Source organism: Rhipicephalus microplus, chromosome 2 (genome assembly GCF_043290135.1).
Source record: "Rhipicephalus microplus isolate Deutch F79 chromosome 2, USDA_Rmic, whole genome shotgun sequence".
NCBI lineage: Eukaryota > Metazoa > Arthropoda > Arachnida > Ixodida > Ixodidae > Rhipicephalus > Rhipicephalus microplus.
Genome location: NC_134701.1, coordinates 236,271,418 through 236,291,734, shown reverse-complemented (window position 1 = coordinate 236,291,734; position 20,317 = coordinate 236,271,418). Strand labels below are relative to the sequence as shown.

The 20,317-nt window shown below is 46.3% G+C and overlaps 1 protein-coding gene across 1 annotated transcript in view; it reads right to left on the bottom strand.

Annotated features, from left to right (window-relative positions):
• Positions 1-20,317, bottom strand: part of LOC119170249 (monocarboxylate transporter 12) — a 58,036-nt gene that overhangs the window by 24,644 nt on the left and 13,075 nt on the right. The window lies entirely within an intron of this gene.

Sequence of the window (20,317 nt, the reverse complement as noted above, 5' to 3'; positions counted from 1 at the left end):
CTGCTTCTTTTTATTTATTTTTTAAGTATGCGACACACATCAGCTTCAAAAGTTTGCGCAAAACCATGGGTACGAAAACAGCTCGTGCATAGCAAAACACCGCGGCGCTAGCTTGCTTGTTAACGTATGGGCCGCGGGTACAGCGGCTTGTTTTTTAACAGTGTAAGTAAGGGTCGACAGACTCAATAAACCGCGGTTATGAAACACGTTTTGCGCCTGGCTCCAAGGCAAGCAACACACACACAAAAAAAAAGGTGTACATGGAGTGGCTGGTTGAGGAATGCATTGTTTCCGAAATGCGAGAGGCCGTACAGTCGTGAGCAATTTGAGAAGAACCAATAAATATTACCTTTTTGAAGGCCAAAACTCCTAAAACCTACTTGGCAAACACCAAAGTGTCTATAACATTAAGTAATCAACAAAAAATAGTATTTCTTGCAATTTAGTACGTCGATTCGCATCGATCGCTGATTATACACGAATGCGGCCTTCTACCAGGTTGCTCACGAGTGCCCATCGAGAATTTAAGGTATATAGCAAAACTGCCTTTACATATATATTCACGTATAACAAAAAATGCTGCCGAACTGCATGGTTCGTTCTAGTAAGGTTCGAAAAAGCGGGATCTATTTCACGAAACAAAGCACCTAACGCACAAACGCTTGCCATCCCTTTTCTGTCTTCTTGTTCGATAAAAAAAGTTCGCTGTTTTCTTGTTTGTTTGTTCGTTTGTTTTTCTACCTCAACTCACGAAAAGCAGTGCGTGATATCCGCCGAAAAAATTTCTCTCACCCGATTTCCACTGTTGGCTCCGACCTTGCTCAGGACATCATTTCCTTAAGCCCCTGGTCGCCAGATTATAAAAGCATTAACGACACCGACACCACTCTGAGCATGAAGTTCTGCCCTCACCGAGGACTCACCTCTTATCAATCCAGGTGAGATAGCACCGCGGCCCTTGATTCAGTGCAACCCTGTTGGTCGGGCTTCAGCCGACACGGAAGTCTCTTCCGGAGAAGCGAAAATTGTCCCAGTGGATGATACCACACAATAGGTTCTTTTAGCTCAAGTCCACTCGCATTTGACAGCAGAGGATGTGGTCTACAAACCACAACACACACCTCGCACTTTGTGCGACACGCGAGGTATCAGCCTCGCATCACAAGTCTGCCGTGCAGCGCTAATGTGCACTATAGCTGGCAGCTGGCCGGAACGGAAATGCCACATGGTCGGGTTCCCATTTACTCTCATCGCCTATACGCGCTTACGTCGCAGTGATGTAGCTGCTTTTATATTTATTTTTGCGCGCAGACGATGCGCGTAGACTGTGCGGTTTGAGGACGAGTTTTTGCAATTAGTTTTAACAAACCATCCTTCGCAGTGGAGGTTCATCAATATTATTCTTCTCTCTTTTTTATTTCAGTATATAGGCAGTACATCGCGAATAGGCTACGACAAAAAAAAAGTTAGACCACCTCGTAACAATTCAGACATTAAAAAGTATTGAAGCAGACGATTCGAAAAATATACACCCTTAGCTGATTTGAGCGGAGCGTTACACACACGCAGAGGGAAATGTAACACGCGTACACAGGAAATTCGAGCGAGCAGCGGAACGCACCTCTCGCTCCGCTTGTAAGTCCATTGAGCGGAGCGTGAAGGAGCGCCCACTTGGTTTTCACCGTAGTTTTGCTACCAAACTCGCCATGTCTCTGCAAGACGGGCTCGTCAAAAATGCGAAGTCTGTGCAGCTTCCCACACCGTCTCGGCATGCTTAACCTGCGCGGGGCTGAGCGTATGCGACGCTCCGCCAAACGAGAAAGACTGACCGCACTGGTTGGTTTATTGATTGCTTGCGACAGACTTGGCTATAGCCGTACAAACTTTTCGCTGGCTTTACCATATGCTAGATTGTTCAATGAATAATAAAACGGTGACACTAAGTGAAATGTATCTAAAACGCTGTTCTTTTCATAACAATGGCGAACAGCTTTCAGCCTAGAGCACTTCCCAGCGGCACCCATTAGAGTCTTTGCGCTGCTTCAATATACTGTATAACCAATCAATCGTTTTCAACTTCTACTACTGCGCCCCGCCGCGGTGGTCTAGTGGCTAAGGTACTCGGCTGCTGACCCGCAGGTCGCGGGTTCGATTCCCGGCTGCGGCGGCTGCATTTCCGATGGAGACGGAAATGTTGTAGGCCCGTGTACTCAGATTTGGGTGCACGTTAAAGAACCCCAGGTGGTCAAAATTTCCGGAGCCCTCCACTACGGCGTCTCTCATAATCAAATGGTGGTTTTGGGACGTTAAACCCCACAAATCAATCAATCAATCAACTTCTACTACTGCGTTGCCTTTTCCACAAATGTTCTATAGAAAAGTAAGGCGGGGGGGGGGGGGGGGTGACACCACGCCTTGTAAAGTCGTTCGCGACTCGAGGCGCACACGAGTCCCGCGGAAAAGCCAAATCTGGGGATAACAACCATTGAGCGGTGGGTGGCGCAGCGCTCGCAGACGATTTTCACCATCATCATCACCATCATCGTGGTTATTTGAATTTGTGGGGTTTAACGTCCCAAAACCACGACATGATTATGAGAGACGCAATCATCATTATAGTTAGCGCAACCAAGCAGTACGTCCGGGTAACGTCCCTCGCAACTTAACAATATGTCGCCTCTATACCTTCCTTCAGCCACCGCACAACTGTGTGCAAAGCCTGAACAATGTCCCTAGAGTTACCTGAGCTGATGTGTATGGAAGGAATGGCGTAACTCTTCTCTATTCGAGGCACTGAGTGGCAAACTTTTGACGTCACGAGTCTTGACATGGCAGCGCGAACGCGAGTATTTCGAACTAAAGAACACATGCGTCCACCTCGTTCCCCTGCTTCATACAAGATGCGCTGAAGCCTCACCATAATGGATTCCCAGGACCTCACCCTATTTTACGTCTTGACTGCGTAACCCGCCGCTATGCAGCGAAGAAACCCTGCAGATGATATGTTCGGCAGATTGAGCCATCACGTAAAGCGCCAACAGCGTATGATGCTGTAGCGTCCGTAGTCGATCTTATTACCAAACAGGCAAAATCAATAACAGCTAAGACCTCCCACTTATTAGTTCGTAACCACCGTAAGTAATACCAATACAAAACAGAAGGGGAAAGATGGAATGAAACATTAAGTTGTTCTACATGAAGAGATTGCAATCTCGGAGAAAACGTAGAAATCTCCGAATAGACAGAGCACTCAAACCGGCTTCATCACACAAAAACTCAACATAATATGTAGCAAAGATAACGAACGCATCAGCACACGGTAATCCGTATGCGCTAAACAAAAAGAAAAGCGGTACTTATAGAGCTCCAAAACGTGTGCTTAAACAATGATCACGTAATACGCTTGCCATGTTTCGAGAAACTCAACAGAATAACAATCCACAAGACACTCAGTTTTGTAAAGGTTGCGCTTTTGTTTATCCTGACACTACAAACGAGAGAGAGTAAGGATGCGAACACCGTACACCGTTCGCAGTGCCGAAGGCATACATGCACCTTATATTGTATTTGAACTCGCAGTAAGTGGCAAGGAAACAGCAAGTAGAGGCGATAGATAATGCGGTACATATAATTTCATGAATGACGCGCCTCACATCGACCTAACGATGCGGGGATCATAAAAGTATATATCCTGAAGGCACGAAAATGACGTCACAATAAAGGCGTATCAATCACGTTCGGTTATATACACGTTGTTGCTTCGGGTGGGGGAAGACTTTATGAGTATCCTCACGCCTGGAAGGCGTACGGTGTTCCGTCCCCCAAGCAAGCGGTAGATCAAGTACTGCGCAATTAGGACATCGCATAGGAATGGAGTAACAGTCAGCGCCAGCAAAAACATAAAGAAGATGGCTTCGGCTATCATTGTTACGAGTCCTGGTGATACTATAGATGCGTTAGAAGTCCCGTATTAACGAACGTCAATTACTACAGAGAATAACGGGCACGCAGAAGGACATAGCACGAACTTTCTGTGGTCACTATAAAGCGAGCACGAAATCACAGGGCTCCAAGCGTTGCGAAGACAAGGTACTGTACAGCTGCCCCAAGCTCGCTCGTTTTCGTTGGACGCGTGTGGCAGGTTTGACGTGGCACGTTTTTCTTTGTCTTCGTAGACGAAGCAGCTTGTCCACTGTTTCAACGAAGTCCGGTGTTGCATCCACGTTCCTGCAGAGGCGACGAGTGGGGAACCTATGGCAGTGCTGAGGAAATATACTTTGATACTGTCCAGTTGACACTGCGAAATTCAACCATTCACGGACACACTGCAGGCGACGTTGAAACTCCCGGACGCTCACTACCGCACGCTTCTGCGCCGATGGCGAAACATGCCGCAGGCAAGCTGCAGCTCGCTGTGTGGTTGATCGAAGCCACCTGCCATGTAGTCTGTGCAAGTTGAACGTACCGCACGTACGTACTGTCTCGTCGCATTCTGCCGCACTGGAAAGTGGGGCGCGACGGAACCAACTGCGACTCATCTCAGTTTGCTGGAGTAAAAGAAACAAACAAACAAAAAAGCTCATACACACAGATGGTGCCTGTCGTAGGTGCACTTACAAAGTGGGATTCATTAAAGTGACGGAGAAATATTCTTCATTACAGCAGCAAACGGAGGGTACAGACAGAATGGGCAGGAAGGATAATTTATGTGCAAAGATAAGCGTCAAATCCAGAACAGTGGCAAGATGAATGCGGAACTGCAAGGAGAAAAGAGGATACACGCACTTATTCCTGCACTGAGTCATACATGTATATTCCAAGTTCAGCGCTTTTCTGAGAGCACCGTCCCCATCGGAGCAGCTGGTCTGGAGAACAAACACCCTTTTGACGCGATGGCAACATAGCCCCTGATGACCATGACGTCTGTCCGCCACGGTGGCCTGTATAGTGGTTATTGTGCTCAACAGTTGACACGAAATTCGCGGCATCGAGACCCGTTCACGGCTTCCGCATTCCGATATAGGCGTAGATTAGATCGAGGTGCACCTTAAGGGATCTCAGGTGGACTAAATTTTCGGAGCCCTGCACTAAACGCGCCTCATAATGATGTAGTGGTTTCGGGCAGCGAAAGCCCCAGCAATTATCATGACACATGAGGCTTTTCTTTACAGAAACTGAGACTTTGTCGTTGTCGCTCTCACTTGGAATCAGCCCTTTCTTAAGAATATAATCTGCGCAGTGTCAGGTAACGGGAATCGTTTATAACGAAAGACACAAACCTTAAGAGAAAGACAGTGATGCATGGGCTATCATCCCTTCTCGACAACGCTCTGCCGAAAGAAATTTCTGAGCCTGCCGTGTCCGGACCGTTCAGCGGGACGAGCTCGGTTTTAGGGATTAACGATTGCGAAAGCGTGAAAAAGCACCACGCAGTGTTAAAAACCGGCGGGTTTGTTCTTTGCCCAAGCACGCGCACTTGCACTGCCTTCAACTACTGAGTTTGTTGTTTACCGCCAGCACACGTGTCTTCACACTCACGAGAGAGACAGCTCAAGAGCAGAGTGCGCCAAGATGCGAAAACAGCGAGCGCCTGGACGTAAAGAGCGAGACGAACGCCGCACAACCTATAAATTTGGAGGACGGGAAAGCCGATAAAGAGCGTCGGGGCGAGCTATATATAGTGAAACACACTCCAAAAGAATCCCAATCGGACGTACAGTGTCAATTTTTATGAAAGGGAACACGGGACCGCATGGCCTGCACGCTCCGGCGGCCGCGGGCAGCGCAGTCAAGCGGGAGCGAGAGCAACAACACTCTCTTCCCGCGACATCTGGCAGCGAGAAAATCAAGCAGTCATTGATAAGATTTCAACCCCTTCCCTCTTCAAGGCGGTTACGCAAGAGCCGGTAATCATCTTGAAAGAGATGGCGGTTGCGATCTTGCCAGTGGTTTCATATCATCAATGACTGCTTGCTTTTCTCACCGCGAGATGACGCGAAATGAAACTGTGGTTGCTCTCGGTCCCGCTTGAACGCGCTGTCAGCAGCCGCCGGAGCGCGCAGGCCGCGCTCTCCCCAGTTCCCTTTCATAAAAATTGACACTGTAGGTGATATGCATTTGCAAACTGAGATCAAGTGCTGAGATTCAATTTGTGTCACTGTTAGGTGAATAGAAACAACGGGGCACGCACGCTGCATGCCTTCTCTGGCCATCATCAGGGCCAGCATCAGGATGTCGAGAACAGCTGAAATGTTGACCGTGGTAGAATGATTACGACGCTCGCATATATGGGATTTGATTTGACTGATTAGTGATGCAATATATTTTTCATGAGCATAGGTCACCAAGTGAAAAAAAAACAATATGGTCAATGTTAATTGAGTAAACCAAGGTCTTGTTCGAAGTGCAGTTGATACGTAAGTAATGTGCTCAGGACAAACGAGGTGTATGTATACACCCTTGAAGTCGTAAGGGTATGTTGAAGAGGACACACGCTAATCTAAAATGGATACCCGCCATGATGGGCAACATAAATTAAGGTATCGCGCAGTTTTATTCACGTCACTAACCGGCTGCAGTTAACCTAACACTTATATATATATATATATATATATATATATCACGGTTGGTAATTTTTTCATCCACTTTTCTTTCTTATTTACATTCCATTGGTTCTAATAACTTCCCCTGTACATTCCTTCGCATTACTGTCTGTTAGATCTCATTAATATTGTGTTAAAACACGGAAAAACGAGCCCTTAGGTATAAACTTCTTTCCCTTATATATATATATATATATATATATATATATATATATATATGACGTGTCAAGTGATGGTTAGGAGAAGTAGAGAAGGAAGAAGTCGGAGAAAGGAATAAACATGGCGTATGAGCCAGGCCACGTCTCCCATTCATCATAGCGTCACACGAGTCGACAGGATGAAGACCTCCCAGCCACTTCATCAGTGTCTCATCATCGACGCAGTTCTCCACAAGACGTCCTGACCATACATCGACTACGGAATCATCTCCTGGCCGCACACAGCAACCAGCCACCATCTTCGAACGTCTCAGCAAGACGCAGGGACCGAACGTGGACCACGAAAGTACATCCCAACACTACACCAAGACCAGCATCATGACAGCACCATCAGACGACCTTGACATCCCCAAGTACACCGGATCAGCGGACGACGGACCCGTACAGGACTGGTTCAACCTTTTCGAGCTCCACGCCGCCGCTGCATCTTGGTCGGAACAGGAGATGGTTACGAACTTCAGCGACTACGTCACCGGTGAGGCATTTAAATTTTACCTAATTCACATATTCGAGAATGACGAGTCATGGCAAAAAATCAAAGAGGAGATGATTACCCGTTTTAGTGACTATGACCAAGACTTACTCATTGCCAACCATCTAGAGACAACTGCACACTATCGTCAATTTCCTAAGCAGTCCTCAAGCATTCGAAAGTCCAGCGCGAATCGACAAGTGCCTCAAGACGAAATGGCACAGGAGTTTACTTTCAGAAGACCATGCGTGTTTTGGGAAAAACCTAACCATCAAGCACGCCTCCCTTCTGCACGAAAGCCGGCATTTCGAAAGTCCTCACTCCAGCCTATGACGCGAGACGTTGCCCACCGACCTGATACTCTTAATTCTTCATCTCGCATACGCGGTCCACCACGCGGTTTTCCATCACGCGGCTCTTCAAGCGCTCCTGACGCTCACCATTTGCCTCATAAGGAAACCATGTTCACGATAGACGAGTTCACACACCGAGAAAATACCCAGTCGAGACATGCTCCTTTCGCACGGGCTCATGCATCACCGTCCGGTGCACTCACCCTCGACAGTCCAAACAAAATAGAACGCTCAGATGCATCGAACGTCGCACGCTACCAGGCGCAAGGACCACTCGCAGTGAACAGCGAAAAAGAAGCCCCTGAAGAGCTTCCTGTCATTGCTACGGCACCGCAGAATTGCCAAAATCTGCAGTTCAAACCTAGTAATGCCATGTCACCTGTGGTGCCCACATGCTGAGCTCACCAATTCATGAATCGAACAAATTCAGAAGTGCATGATACATCAAACCTCGTACACAGTTGTCTTTCGAAAGCGCCCTCATTGAACCCCGTCAACGAAGCCTCTGAAGAGCATGCTAGCAATGATGACGCATTGCCAACTATGCCCAACAAGCAAGACACCAGTTCACCATTCATCAGCTGTCTACAGGACGCGTCAAACACCGAACGAAATGAATGCCCCGTTCCGGAACGGGTGCCACTACAGCCATCTCCTGAGCAGCACCAGCAAAACAAGCAAAACGAAGTTCACAAACTCAGAAAACAACGAGAGAGACTGCAACGAGGGCATTGGCGAATGCCAAATTCAATGGAAGCGCGTTCACCAGTTGAAGAACATCGAAAAATAAGATCTCCAAACCAACAAGACGTCATACACTTTCGGACAAAGAAAAGTCGCCAGAAACGCTCCCAGCGCCTGCTACTCCGCCGACTGCAACACCACAGGAAGCACCGAGACAGACGCGGAAGCACTGCTTTCAAACCGCAAGCACTCAGGCACTCCATCACAGTCTGTCGAGAAGCACGCAAGCAAGAAGCATCGGAATTGCACCATTCACGGCCAAAAATACAACCCCGACGACATCCGAGCTGCCGATGCAACAAGGCGTTTCAACCTTGCTCAGCCCGAACAAGAGTTCTAGCAGTACTGTCAGTATCCACGTGTATCCCGCTCTGTCCGGAACGCAACAGTCAGCCTCGCCCACCAGAGTTGTTATCGAGTTCACCGGACTGCTCCCTCGGGCTTGAAGATATAAAGAGACTGTGGAACTTCGTCGGGACATGATACGGCGAATTTGGACATTGTCTGTTTATTGGCTTCTTCAATTTTTTGTAGGTTATAAACGGTGCCATCTTTCCGGGGGAGGGGGAATCGTGTGACGTGTCAAGTGATGGTTAGGAGAAGTAGAGAAGGAAGAAGTCGGAGAAAGGAATAAACATGGCGTATGAGCCAGGCCACGTCTCCCATTCATCATAGCGTCACATATATATATATATATATATATATATATATATATATATATATATATGTGTGTGTGTGTGTGTGTGTGTGTGTGTGTGTGTGTGTGTGTGTGTGTGTTTAATTGTTTAGTAAAGCAGTTACAATAGACCCCAAATTAATCTGTTTTTTTTTATTATATATGCCACCCAATTTTCGGCCAGTCGTATAAGGTAGGCACGTGCCACTGACACATATGTTGCGCATTTATTCTGAAACAACAAAGCTTGCGCATCTTGTGCTGATTGAACGCTCAGGCGTCTCGAGTCCCTCGACTGGGGCCAAGAGACGAGACAGCTGTCTCTATGGAAACAAGCCAGCATGGATGGAAAGACGAAAGCGAGGGCAGGAGTCATATGTTTACACGCATTTGATCAGCACGCCACAGTTTATAGATAGTTTCCCACCCCCCTCCTCGGCAGAAATGATGCCTCTCGTGTTGGAGGGTTGCCAGCGACCAGAGCAGTATAACGAAAAACGAAATAGCGCTTATACCTACTGCACAATACGAGCAAGTTACAGCTCCGTAACAATGTTCATGCGCTAGTATTTTTGTATTAATATTATTATTAATATTATTATTATTATTATTATTAGTTGGTTTGCATGCGCAAGGACACAGAGGTAAGAGGCAGAAAGCAAGCTTGCAACTGCCACCTGATGGGGTATAAAACCAATAATTACTACAGCAGTTAAAGACGGCAATATTGTTTGTTTAAGTACAAACAAAACGAATGCGCGATTTGGAGGTAAGTTAAACGACGAGTGCAGCGCGAATATGTAACAGCCATAATGAAAACCAGTAGATAATGAAGCCAAGAAAGGTATAGAGGAGGTTAACTGTACAGTTTTAAAGTTCATTGCGGTATAATTGAGACACGAGTGTCATGAAATTAAAGTGTACGAAAAGACAACCTGCCACCAGAATAGATCGAACCTGCTATACATTCGGATAACGCGCCCGGTGCTCTATACCAATTCAGCGACGGTTGAGCGGTCGTCTCCTGGTCCACTTTACCGAGTATTTACGTGCATGCCAACCCGATGACCGGCACCGAGTGAAGTACAATGCGGATTGTAATTCGCACGGTGCCGTTGTGCTCCCAGACCCTTGACACTTAGAGTGTGCGCATATAGCTGCCCGCACACTCCAACGAAGACGTCACCGAGCGCCGCTCTGGCGAAGTCGAGACAGTCGAAACACACGTGGCGCCGCAGAGTTTCGAACTCTTGGCAGTATTCTCCTCCGCCGAAGCCTTTGCTCCCCAGCTGACACAGCGATTTTTCATCGTGGCCTTCGGCGTTCGGCGGCGCCTTTTCGACTTTGCGCTCGCCGTGCCTTCTTTCGTCACCTAAGCCGCCTCTTCGTTTGTTTTTCACAGCTTATTTATTTATTTTATTTTTATTTAACAATACTGTAGGCCTTCTTCAGACCCATACAGGAAGCGGGCATACATCATCACAGGTAACCAAGTAGATACAAAGTTCAGGAAATACAATATTTTGAGGGACGATACGCACAACAGCGAAACACGTAAAATAGCGGGTACAACAATACTACATTGATGCTCTTCCCATACACGAGAAGACGAGAAAAAAAGAAAAAAATAACAACCACGTACTACGCATGAAAAACAATATATATGTACAAAGATTACAATGCACCACTGCATTGTAATCGCACCTTCAGGAGACGGCGTCGCTTACAAAGCACGTGCACTTAGATGCTAACTTATCAGCACAAGCCTTGCGCAATGAAAATCTGCGTGCTATAAATAGGCCGTTACATCGCCATCGGTACATTGAACAACGTTGTGCGTTATGGGCGGCAAGGACCCAAGCTGGCAATACATGCCTTAAGCCAGGTCCCCTGTAAGACAACTTACATATCGTCCTAAATGAATCAATAACATTAATATTTGTTGGGTATTAACGCCTTAAAGCCCCTACACTAATGCCCCTCGCGGGCGCTGTAGGTACTGTAAATAAATAAATAAATAAGTATGATTATGAAAAACACCGAACTTGAAGGCTCCGCCAATTTCAACCACGTGGAGTCCTTCAACGCGTTCCTAAAACACACGGGCCTCTAATAATTCGCCTTCATCAAAATCCAGCCGCCCAAGCCGGGATTTGACGCCGCAACCTCGGGAATAAATACTCAATGCAACGCGACACTGCCTCGAACATTGCCATTATACTTTCAAGTGCTGGCCACACTTTTCAAGGGTCGTACTAAGTCGATTTGACCGCTGCAGCCTTGAGCATCAAATATCTTGACGGGCAGACAGGTGGTGGCGCAGCGTCCTTCCTTTCCCCATATGTCCTCCAGTCGGGCAAACACTCAAGAAAAAAACAAATGTCATGTCGAACGACGATGTTATTTACGATGTAGCAGCAGGGGCGACGACCTATACGGCGAAGTCTTCGCCCACATGGCCGTTCCAAAGACGGAACCTGTCGACGATGTTCTATAATACGAATCGCGCGCACCACGGGCTCCTCCGCTGTGGAAGGACTGGCGCGGGCGATAAACACCCCGTATCTCGTCCACTCGAGCCGACCTCACACGCAAGAACAGTAACGAGAAGATTAGGCTGCATTCGCAGGGCCGATAACCAGAACTGCTTATTCATTGGTGAGGGTGATGTAATCTATAGTGTCTGTCGGATATAACGATGAGGAGATCCTGAGGTGTATCTGATCTGTTGCGTAAGGCCTCATGTACTATATATATATATATATATATATATATATATATATATATATATATATATATATATATATATATATATATATATATATATATATATATATATATATATATATATATATATATGTGTGTGTGTGTGTGTGTGTGTGTGTGTGTGTGTGTGTGTGTGTGTGTGTGTGTGTGTGTGTGTGTGTGTGTGTGTGTGAAAGTAGATGCGCTTTCACATAACAACTGAACTGTTTATTCTGCCGACGTTTCTACGGGAACCCCGTCTTTTTCAAGGCATAATAATATTTACACATGTTCCGTGTCTTCTTATAGCCTGTCGAAACAGGAGGGAAGGGGTCAAAAGAAAAGTAAAAAAAAAGAAACAGCGCAACAGGAGGAGAAATGTTAAATAATTATAGAAAATCTAGGAGAAGAAGCAAGACCGACACGGCGTAATTAGAAAGGGGCAGTATCTCAACAGAGTAGGGCAGAGGTAGATGAGCAACGCCATCATTATCAGCACAAGCCTTGCGCAATGAAAATCTGCGTGCTATAAATAGGCCGTTACATCACCATCGGTACATTGAACAAAGTTGTGGGTTATGGGCGGCACGGACCCAAGCTGGCAATACATGCCTTAAGCCAAGTCCCCTGTCTACCTCTGCCCTATTCTGTTGAGATGCTGCCCCTTTCTAATTACGCCGTGTCGGTCTTGCTTCTTCTCCTAGATTTTCTATAATTATTCAACATTTCTCCTCCTGTTTCGCTGTTTCTTTTTTCTTTTTTTTCTTTTGACCTCTTCCCTCCTGTCTCGACAGACAGTAATGCCAAGGAATGTACAGGGGAAGTTATTAGAACCAATGGAATGTAAGTAAGAAGAAAGAAAAGTGGATGAAAAAATAACCAGCCGTGAGCATCTATTTTTCATCCACTTTTCTTTCTTCTTATTTACATTCCATTGGTTCTAATAACTTTACCTGTACATTCCTTGGCATTACTGTCTGTTAGATCTCATTAATAGTGTGTTAAAACACGGAAAAACGAGCCCTTAGGCATACACTTCTTTCCCATATATATATATATATATATATATATATATATATATATATATATATATATATATATATATATATATATATATATATATATATATATATATATATATATATATATATATATTCTTGAATGACATCTGTTCATTTATTTGATCGAAATGTGGAGTTTAACGTCCCAAAACCACTATATGATTATGAAAGACGCCGTAGTGGAGGGCTCCGGAAATTCGACCACCTGGGGTTCCTAAACGTGCACCCAGATCTGAGCACATGGGCCTACAGAATTTTCGCATCCATGGAAAATGCAGCCGCCGCAGCCGGGATTCGATATCGCGACCTTCGGCAAATGACATATGTCTGCGCTACTTCCAACAACGTATTAATTGCGGAAGGCCATGCTCTCTGGCAGTGCCAGCCGGAGAGTAGCGGCCCGCAGCTTTCTTAGTTATAGCAAAGAAGGCGCGGTATTATACGGTACTGGGGCCTGCTATTACGAACGTCACGCCGCATCCCGCTGTTGCAAGCTGTATTTACGATGTGCGAGATCCAGACTGACAAGCAGCAGCCCGCAGAGACGCACAGTCAGTATATAGGCATGCGAACCTCGTATAACGTTCCAGTCACGACTTCATAGACGGCAGTTTACTAATAAGCTTTTCTGGCTGTTGAGTATACATCCTGCAATCCCGTTTAACGGGACATATGTCCCCACAATCCGTACATACACAAAGTGCATACGGCCCCGCAATCCCGCCCGCCATATAATTAAAAACGACATAAATAATACAGTACACATATTGGAAAGAAGTTCCTCGTATGTTCTATTAGATATGCATTTGCACCTAAATAACCAGTCTTCGAGTCCTCACGCCATATATATCACCGATAATCGATGAGTTCTTTTTTAACAGTGTGCCAGGCTGTACGTTCTTGGCGCCTTGAGATACATAAACGCGCCTCACACGTCGAGCTTATGCATGTAGCTTCTTGCGCGTCAGTGGGAGTAAAATCCATTCAACCAGCAAGCTAGCTGGAGGATATTATTTTTTTTCAAGGCGCCACGAATTTCATTCACTTCTACACCAGCTAAACTATATAAGCACGCACCATCGTACATATGACAAACACAGGAAGTAGCTTTGAACGTGTCACATGCGTCAAACCATCAAAAGGTCCCAAGGCCTCGTCATACAGCGGAAGTTCGAGCTAAATATAGGTTCTTATTAACGCTAATATTTTCGTGTTGCAGGGATGATATGCTCGACATTTGTCGTGACATTTCCCCCACTTGTATCTCTCGGGCAGTGTGCATGTGGCTCCTTCAGCGCTCTTGCGGTACCACGGTGCACGAATAAGAATGCTGTTAGGCGCGATAAAAGGTACACCGAGTGCTTTAGGAAAATGTGTTCAAAATCCTGAAAAATAGGGAAAATACGATATTTCGTTTATGCCTTCAAAACAGGGGCATAGCCAGAGAGTGGAAGGTGGTTCAAACCTCTCCAAAATTTTTTAAATTTTGCTTGTACACACGTACACATACAAACTCCCAAACGAACACACATTATATATGGTTGGACACCCCTCCACCGAAACAAATTTCTAGGTACGCCCCTGTTCAGAATTACACTTGCTGTATGCCGCAGGCGTCTCTACATGCATGGCTAAAAACATCATGCATTTGGGACAGTAATTGAGTAAACTAAGTCAACAAACTTTTCAATTCATGGAGCTCTGTTGTGATGTCAAACGAGAGAAGTCTAGTCCGCCACGCGAAGAAACCATTGAAGTTTTGAGATTTCGAAAAGCGGCCCGTATATTAATAACCGTGCAGTAACGAAATTCAACCAAGTTTCAGGGCGAAGCCGAGACGCACAAGAACGCAACTGCCTTATAATATTCTGAGACCCGGAAGAACTATACCCATCAGCGATGGTTGTCTTAAACAGCGACGTCTTTGTGGTCGTCGGCAAGCTGCGCTTATCGGTGCCTCGTCTTCATGATCGCCGTTGAACTTGATTCGATTTCATTCGCAATATGATATCTGGGCTTTTACATCCCAGAAACCGCGATATAATTATGAGAGACCCCGTAGTGGAAGACTCCGTAAACTTTGATCGTCAGGTGTTATTTAACGTTCATTGATAACGTGCACTGATAACCCACTGATAACGTGCACTGATAACGCACTGATAACGTGCACTGATAACGCACTGATAACGTGCACTGATAACGCACTGATAACGTGTACTGATAACGTGTACTGATAACGTGTACTGATAACGTGCACTGATAACGTGTACTGATAACGTGCACTGATAACGCACTGATAACGCACTGATAACGTGCACTGATAACGTGCACTGATAACGCACTGATAACGCACTGATAACGTGCACTGATAACGTGTACTGATAACGTGCACTGATAACGCACTGATAACGCACTGATAACGCACTGATAACGTGCACTGATAACGTGCACAGTACACGGGCCTTCTACCACTGCGCCTCAATCAGAATGCGACCACCGCGGCCGGCCCCGAACCTGCGACGTTCGGGTCCAAAGCGAAGCAACTTGTCCACTGATCCATTACGCCGAAATAATTACAAGAGCCCGCCTTTTCTGTATCTCAGTGCTGTTTTTCGCTTGAAGAACTGCGATTCTCTCATTCCACATAACCGCTTACCTCAGCTAATTAAAAGTTAATTAATTTAGCTAACTTAATTATAGAACCAAATGATGTCTTTAATCATCTTAAGATGCCCGAAGCTACTAGAAGTAATTTTGAATGCATCGCGAACGAATACCACATTTCCCCGATATGTGGCTCCATGGCGATATTGCACACCACCTGTGTACACTTAAACGTACTGAATACTGCATTAGTTCGATGTTCATGCTCGATTGAAAGACTTGAGAAACAGGGCACCTGATGGAGTGCACGGCACATGGGCCCATTTTAAATTTAACAGTTGGCATTAATGACTAAGAAGCACGAATATATAAAGCATAACCACAACACAATCTAAACATTTTCGACGAGATAGACACTTTTATATTCAATCATTGACATGGATAAGCTACTCACTGCTCTTTGACACTATTTACCGTGGTGCCAAGGTCACACTACGCAGAAGGTCGCCGAAGCGTTCTACATTCATGGGCCTTGATGAGAAGCGTGTTGCGAGACATTTTGTGTCACTACACGAATCTGAAGTGTAGTCAATTCACCCAGGAATCAATTGTGTAGCGCTATTATTTACATAACACTAATTAAAAGAGCAACAATGGTCATAAAAGAATACAAGTACACTTCGGCTGGCATCGTCAAGGGAGCCTTGCTCACAATGAAATCGAGAACGGCTAATATATTGTTTAGAATGTGACGTAAGATGTGAGTTTAGATATGGATAAGCGTGTTCCGTTATTTCGGTTTTGGCATGTTATCGGCTCTCTGTGTCGAAATATATTTCAAGTGACGCCTGCAAAATAGATCTTCCTCTTTGTTTCCCCCTGATATCATGGCGTTATCCCAATCGTCCTGATGGCCGAACTTCTTGCATGTGAATGAAAAACTTTCATTAAATGAAATGAAAGTTAGCTGTCCCAAACGGGCCTTTTACATATGGAGGAATACTTTCCGGGACCCCTTTGGAACGGCGGTATACCCGCGCCCGTTGGACTAGAGCCCTTTGAGGCTCCCGTCCGCACTCCTGAGCAATATAGGGCTGCCTCCCATGCCTGTCTTGTGGGGGAAAGGGTGAGGGGAAAGGTAAGAGCATACCGACACTATACGCTCGTCTGGATAGCGAAGAAAGAAAGCGTAAACCACAACATAGTCATCTGACATGCCCACACCATGTGAAAGTTATCGGAGACTTCCCAGCAGTGAAGACACCACCCATCAACTTTCGGGTCAAAATGCGACAGTAGAACACAACGAGCTGTTCAAGTAGAACTCTTGGTTTAGCTAGTTGGTGCACGTTTGACAACGCACAGTATACACACGGGCCTCTACCATTTTACCTTCATCAAATTATTACCGCCGCGGCCGCGGGATCAAACACGCGGCCTTTGGGTCAGCAGCCGCGAGCACCCTATCAACCGAGGCTGACAAAAATCTGTCTTCAAGGTGCCACTCGGAATATCCACTTGGAATATATGCATATCGGTCGATTGCCACGGCAGTCATTGGGAAAACCCTGTTTCTGGATTGTCTTCGAGGAACAGCAGCGGTTGTCGCTCCCAGAATCGCCACACGCGAGTATTGTGGGTTTATTTATTTATTTATTTTCATACCTCAAGGGCCTCCTAGAAGGAGGCATTACATGAGGGGTGGTACAAGTGACAGACTAGAACAAAAAACGAGGGTAGGGGTGAGGGGGAGGTGTGCTACCAACATAACTATATACAAGCCCGTTACAACAATAAATGAGCGAAGAAGCATAAAAGAAACTACATGGCCGGACACGCTACATGTTTTACATTAGGACCAATCAGAGTCCAAACAGCTTGGATAACCGCGCTTTACAGCAGTACAATGGTGCAAACATACAAGTCAGAATGCAAACAACGGCAATGAGCTAGGTAGCTATAAATTTGGTAAAAACAGAAGACAATATGATGTCAGAAGGCAACGCTCCATTACTTCGCCTGCACTGACAACAAAAAAAAAACGGGAACCATAAAAACGACATGAGGATATTACACAATTCCGGGCGCGGTAAGCAGCGATTTAAACTGGGCAAGGTCTTTGGTCTGTACCACGTGAGGGTTGGTTCATTCTCCAACGCCGGTTAGTTGTTGTTCCGTTCACTTTCGTTTCCGTTTGTTTCGTGGTTACTAAGCTCCAACGCTACAAACAACTCCCCCTTTACGCTCTACAGGGCTTAAATGTTTGTTGGGAACGAATAATATGGTTGGGTGCGACGATAAATTGGCCCACAGACCCGTTATCATTCCTCAGTTCACGAAGTTGTGGCGTCGCATACTTACATATGTTCACCTTACGAGCTTAATATTAGTCGCGGTTTCATCTCTCAAAGTGGCATATACGAGTACAACAGGCAATAATAGGCGACCCCTGCGTCATGCCTCGTTAATTCGTAAGAAATAAAGACATGAAGTAACCTAGCATGCTGGTATTGCCCATACGCCTTGTGCAGTGTAACTCTATCTCATTTTCCTCCCCCTTATACTTTACGTGATCATCGACAAGCTAGAAATTTTTGTTTCCCGTTTTATGGGTATACGTTCATTATGTAAAAAGAAAAACGCAGAAGCCAACATAACTACGGTATTTAATTTAGGCACCTTGGATATCAATAGCGCACCACTCACTATCATAAGTGAATTGAACACAACAGACAGTTTTAGACCAATTTCCCGAGCCTTGGCGAGCAAGTAAGGTAAACTTAAGGTAAGTATGGTAAGTATGTAAGGTAAGTATGGGTAAACTTGGCCCCGCCGTGGTGGTCTAGTGGCTAAGGTACTCGGCTGCTGACCCGCAGGTCGCGGGCTCGAACCCCAGCTGCGGCGGCTGCATTTTCGATAGAGGCTGAAATGTTGTAGGCCCGTGTGCTCAGAGTTGGGTGCACGTTAAAGAACCCCAGGTGGTCAAAATTTTCGGAGCCCTCCATGCACTACGGCGTCTCTCATAATCATATGGTGGTTTTGAGACGTTAAACCCCACATGTCAATCAATCAATCAATCAATCAATCCAGACTACAAGGCGAAAGCATGGCGAAAGAATAAGCAATGAACAGACCATTTTCACTTGTTTTCTTTCCTATCTTGTCCTATCATAATCCTCCGCGTTGGAGAAGTGGTTCATGTCCTATCCTATGCTATCCTATTTTGGCGACACACTGCGCATATTTCTGCGCAGCCTCCACCTCACTATCTTTCAGCTCGGTGTGACATGGCTGCGTGCACGCTGCATCGCCTTACGATAAACTACAGCGCAAGCGCAGCATCACGAGATATGCGTGGCCGGCGGTGGCTACTAAAATAGGCTGCTGAGTTGTAAGTTTCTTTCTTCGAGTCTAGACGAGCGTATACTGTGTCGGATGCTCGCCCGCTGCTGCAACTAAGCGAATAAACTACGTGATTAGCCCCACCGTGGTGGTCTAGTGGCTAAAGTACTCGGCTGCTGACCCGCAGGGCGCGGGTTCGAATCCCGGCTGCGGCGGCTGCATTTCCGATGGAGGCGGAAATGTTGTAGGCCCGTGTGCTCAGATTTGGGTCACGTTAAAGAACCCCAGGTGGTCTAAATTTCCGGAGCCCTCCACTACGGCGTCTCTCATAATCATATAGTGGTTTTGGGACGTTAAACCCCACATATCAATCAATCATGCCTCTCCCTTCTCCAACACTAAAGCGCATACTTTAAACACCAACTCCGCGCATCAGTAAAGCATTTATTCATTCATATTTGAACTCGATAATTCTTACGCATAGACACACGCGCCTATATATGTATTTATACGCGCGTATAGGTGCACATGTTATCTAAGCGCACGGATACGCCCACATCCGTTGTATGCTTACCTTTTTTTTTTAACATTTCGTCCGGCGGCAAAAGGTACTTCAACCGGCACTGTTTATGGTTCATGGTTCACCCGAGATGACGACGACGTGATGTTTACGCGTTCGGCGAGAAACGCGTGCTCTGCGCAAACTGCGTTTGCCCGTGCACGACGTGCAATGTCGCTTTTAGATGCGGAAGCATCTTATACTCGCGCCTTGTAGTGCGCCGTCCGCACCGCTTCTCGAACATTCGACAGCTGACGCGCGCGCATGCGCCGTCGCGCCGTCGCCCACTCTTCCACCATCTGTGCATCCCTTCCTCCTCTACACACCGCGCGCGCTTCACTCCTCCACCATCTGTGCACCCTTCCTCCTCTACACACCGCGTTCGACATCTACGATTCTCCTGATTCTCCAGTGGACGCGCATGTGGCGTCGCGCTTCGAGAACATTCAACAGCTGACAGTGCATGCGCCGTCGAGCTGTATATATACTCAAGGTCGGCGCTCGCTCGCTCAGTTGCCGCTCGTCGGTTGGTTTGTACGGCGCGTCGACGTCCAAGGTCGCGGTGAAATGAATTCCAACGAATCCACAAACACAATGATCGACGTCCCTTCGACCAGCGCCGCCCTTTCGCATACGTGTGTACGTGTTCACTCACTTAACACCCCCTCCTACAACCACGTTAACCAATTTAGCCATCGAGCCAAGTAAGTCGCAATTTAACACCCCATTTCACAACCACGTTAACCAATTTAGCCATCGACCCAAGTAAGTCGCACTTTAACACCCCGTTAACCAATTATATGGTCCGCATCCTCCTCAGTGTTCCCCCGAGGGAAGCTGCGGGCAATTTTTTTTTTTTTACTGTAGTCACCACAAAGGCCAAACGAGCACAGGTCACAGAATGCGACCGTAAAGCTCTCTGTTCATCGCGTACATGAGTG